This window comes from Simochromis diagramma, unplaced genomic scaffold (genome assembly GCF_900408965.1).
Source record: "Simochromis diagramma unplaced genomic scaffold, fSimDia1.1 OVJJ01000055.1, whole genome shotgun sequence".
NCBI lineage: Eukaryota > Metazoa > Chordata > Actinopteri > Cichliformes > Cichlidae > Simochromis > Simochromis diagramma.
This window is the reverse complement of record NW_024387070.1, coordinates 147,107-151,763: the sequence shown is the minus strand read 5'-3', so window position 1 is coordinate 151,763 and position 4,657 is coordinate 147,107. Positions and strand designations below refer to the sequence as shown.

Sequence of the window (4,657 nt, the reverse complement as noted above, 5' to 3'; positions counted from 1 at the left end):
GGAAGGCGAAACTACGCCGAAACGTCGCGAAGGCCCAATAAAGTGCACTGAACCCAAGATATGGGTAATTTTTTGAACCAGGGCAGGGACACCACCACCCAGCCCCATCGATGGCCCGTGCACGCCAGGCTACCAGCTTGCTGGTGGCCTGTTCCTTACTCAACACCTAACCAGCCCGTGCCTCGTGGGGGTGGGGGATGCCCCTGCCTGAGGTCTAACAAACCCTAACCCTAACCAGGGGGGTCCCTATAAAAAACAAAAAACAATTAAGACAAGAAAGACAAGAGAGTCAAAGAAAAGCAGAAAGAAAGACATGAAGTCACGTAAAAACAGAAAAAGTAAAAAGAGAAGCCACGTATAACAAACACAGAAAGAGAAGTTGAAAACAAAGAGAACATGAACAACAAAGGACGGGATGTCAAACCAAGCAGGGGGTGCCATAAAAACAAAGAGAGAACTTAAAGACAAGAGACAGACAAAGAAAAAACAAGTACATGAAATAGGACGGGATGTCAAACCAAGTAGGGGGTGCCATAAAAACAAAGAGAAAATGAAGAGAAATATAAAGATAGAAAAACAAATAAGAGAAGAAGAAAAACAAATAAGAGAAGAAGAAAAACAAATAAGAGAAACAGAAAAACAAGTAAGAGAAAGAGAGAAAACAAGTGAGAAACTAAGAAAGAACAAGTGAGAAACTAAGAAAGAAATTTTGAAAAAAACACAAACAGAAAACCTAAAAGTGGGAGGAGACAACACAAGTATAAAAGCCAAGAGAGGCACACAGAGAACAAACAGACAGAAACATATTGGGCCAGCCTGAGGAAGGCGAAACTACGCCGAAACGTCGCGAAGGCCCAATAAAGTGCACTGAACCCAAGATATGGGTAATTTTTTGAACCAGGGCAGGGACACCACCACCCAGCCCCATCGATGGCCCGTGCACGCCAGGCTACCAGCTTGCTGGTGGCCTGTTCCTTACTCAACACCTAACCAGCCAGTGCCTCGTGGGGTTGGGGGTGCCCCTGCCCTCTAACAAACCCTAACCCTAACCAGGGGGGTCCCTATAAAAAACAAAAAACAATTAAGACAAGAAAGACAAGAGAGTCAAAGAAAAGCAGAAAGAAAGACATGAAGTCACGTAAAAACAGAAAAAGTAAAAAGAGAAGCCACGTATAACAAACACAGAAAGAGAAGTTGAAAACAAAGAGAACATGAACAACAAAGGACGGGATGTCAAACCAAGCAGGGGGTGCCATAAAAACAAAGAGAGAACTTAAAGACAAGAGACAGACAAAGAAAAAACAAGTACATGAAATAGGACGGGATGTCAAACCAAGTAGGGGGTGCCATGAAAACAAAGAGAAAATGAAGAGAAATATAAAGATAGAAAAACAAATAAGAGAAGAAGAAAAACAAATAAGAGAAGAAAACAATAGAAACAGAAAAACAAGTAAGAGAAAGAGAGAAAACAAGTGAGAAACTAAGAAAGAACAAGTGAGAAACTAAGAAAGAAATTTTGAAAAAAACACAAACAGAAAACCTAAAAGTGGGAGGAGACAACACAAGTATAAAAGCCAAGAGAGGCACACAGAGAACAAACAGACAGAAACATATTGGGCCAGCCTGAGGAAGGCGAAACTACGCCGAAACGTCGCGAAGGCCCAATAAAGTGCACTGAACCCAAGATATGGGTAATTTTTTGAACCAGGGCAGGGACACCACCACCCGGCCCCATCGATGGCCCGTGCACGCCAGGCTACCAGCTTGCTGGTGGCCTGTTCTTTACTCAACACCTAACCCTAACCCTAACCCCTAACCCCTAACCCTAACCCTAACCTCAATGTAAGCCCTATGTCAGTCTAACCCCAGTCCTTTGTCTTATCCTAAACCTAACCCCAGCCCTGTATGTTAACCCTAACCCTAACCACCTTATCCCCACCTCCTGACCCTCGGTATATATTATTTAATAATGGGGAATTAAATTGGTGAGACATTGGAAAATTGGCTTAAAAATTCTAAAAACCAGGGTTCATAAATTTATCAGCACAATTCATAGGGTTTGCAAGACTATTTACAGTTAAAATTGGATTAAAAAACAAATTGGGAATAAAAACAGTGATTAAATTAATTTGGCTTTAAAATTCATTAACAGTAATTTCATGGAGTGCAAATATGTTATTTTTGGCTAAAAAACAGTTAAAATGTAATGCAGATTAAAAAATAAAGACCAAATTCATTTTTACCGAACCAAAGTTAAAAAAAGACGAATGGGATTTTACACAGCCGAGGGGAGAATATAAAAGGCGGAGCTCACACAGGAGCTCATTTTCCACTCGGCACTCGATGAGAGCACATCTCTGCCAGTCCAACTGTTGCCAGCTAATCTAGCTTACAGTTTTCTGTGTGCCACACCTGAAGAAGACCGTGTACGGTCGAAACGTTGTGTTTTTTGTGTTTATTTTTAAATAAACAGTTTTTTTTGGCACACCTTCTTTTGTTGTTTATTGTTTTTACGTGACTTTTTCCTTTCCACATTTTGGAAAGCGTTTTTTGTTCACATTAAAATTAAAAAAATATTTTTTGAAGCACATTTAACTTTTTTTGAAAAAAAGAAAAAGAGAAAAAAATACTGGACGCCATGGATGATGGCTGGACGGTGGTACGCTATGGCCGCCGCCGCCAACGTGACCGCCAGGTCTTCTGGGACGGGTACGGAGGGCCGCAGGGAGGGATGGACCGTGCACGCTCCTTTTCCTTTCGGAGAAGGGATTATCTTCCCCATCCTAACCCTAACCCTATTCCATTTTATTCCGTCAACTACTGGCTATTACCCCCTAACCTAACCCTAACCCTAACCCACTTCCCTTTACTTCAGGAAGCACCTCAGAAAAGTTAGCGAAAATGCTAATGCTAAGCTAGCCCAATGCTAAGCTAGCCCATTTATAGCGATGACAGAACAACAAAGCATCATGGGAACAAGGAAGTAGGCTCCGTTCCATCATTTGCATATATCGCCCATCATGCCTCTGAACAACCTACAACACACCAAACCATGATACTGAAGGGCATGTCGAATGGTGACCTCTGCTGGCAGCCAGCAGCGAATCATACCCTGACTGGCCACCAGGGTACGCTTTACCCTTGGGATAGGAGCCTAAAAGGCAGCCCCCTGCACTCACTGCCTTTCTGGTTCTGGTCCCAGCTACCGTATCTGCCCTCACCCGTCGCTAGGACAGATACGGATCGCATAATTGGCATCCCGGTACGATTCCGCATCCGCCGATAGGTCACATGACTATGTTTGGTCACCTGACCAAAAATATTCCGTCACATGTTGGGTCACTGATCCCTGCCATGTTGGGTATCTAACGACCCGGCAGGGCCTGCTGAGTACAGTGGTGGTGGAATGAGCCCGATCGGACACTCCTATCTGCCACTTTGACCTATTTATTCCGTCAAATTTTGGCCGATTTTGCCCTAAGTCCAGAACCGTTGGTGCTATCGACATGGGGTCTTCACCAGGGTGTCCGGAGGACCCCAAAACCCCCCCGTAGACACCACTTCCATCCCTCTATGACACTTACTTTTCCAGTTATTCCATTTTATTCCGTCAACTACTGGCTATTACCCCTTAACCTAACCCTAACCCTACCCTAACCCTAACCCTAACCCCTAACCCTAACCCCTAACCCTAACCACCTTCCCACTCCTAGCCCTAACCCTAACCTATCGTCCCAACCCCTGTCCTATATCCTAACCCTGATCCCCTTCCCTATTCCTACTCCTGTTCCTAACCCTAGTCCCATCCCCTTCCCCCATCCCCACTAATTTTGTTAAATACTTGGTAATAAATAGGTAAAAAGATAAAAAAATAAAAATTAAAAAATTAAAAAATAAAAAAATACTTGTTATGGATGTGTAAATATTAAGTTTAAAAAGTTTTCTGTAAATAGTAAATTTATTTTTTATACGCACCATTTAGTTCATGTAAGTTCATATGGTGTGGTTTTAATTCATTAAAATACTGTGGGTAAGGTTTAAAAACGTTTAAATTCATTTGGACTGTGGGGTTTTCTTTTTCTTTTTCTTTTTCTTTTTGTTTAAACTTCAGAAGCCGTTGGGGCGGAGCCAGAGCTTATTTAAGGGGTGAGCCTGCAGGCCAGGCTCATTCTTTCGCTGCCCTTCAACGAAGACAGTCGCTCTTTCTGCAGCAGACTTATTTTAGTTTTTAGTGTGCCCAGGCCTGAAGAAGACCACATTTGGTCGAAACGTCGCCACAGTGGCACACGATTATTATTTTTTTTGAACCTTTTTCAGGGCATTTTTAGTTTTTCAGAGTTTTATTTTCTTTGTTGATTTTTTTTGGTTTTTATAAAAAATAAAAAAATTAAAAAAAAGTAAAAAACACAACAAAACAAAAAAATATTGAAAAATCTTAACTAGCCCTCCATCATGGCTGATGAAGGGTGGCAGCAGGTCCGCTATGGGAGGAGGGGTCGCTCCCGTATGCGGCCCGATACTTATCGACCCCAATCTCGAGACCAGGACTGGTCTTCTTGGGACCGGGGAGGGAGGGGCCCAGGAGGGAAGGACCGCGCATACCTCGGTCCTCCCCAGGGGGGACGGGGCCGTAACCCACGCCCTAACCCTAAAAAAG

General features: G+C 43.1%; 1 long non-coding RNA gene across 1 annotated transcript; it reads left to right on the top strand.

Moving 5' to 3' along the window:
- The first annotated feature begins 639 nt into the window (after positions 1-639).
- Positions 640-1,350, top strand: LOC120742185. Its single transcript, XR_005697811.1, has 2 exons — positions 640-687; positions 1,209-1,350. It is a non-coding gene; the product is annotated as an uncharacterized LOC120742185 (long non-coding RNA).
- Positions 1,351-4,657: the final 3,307 nt, after the last annotated feature.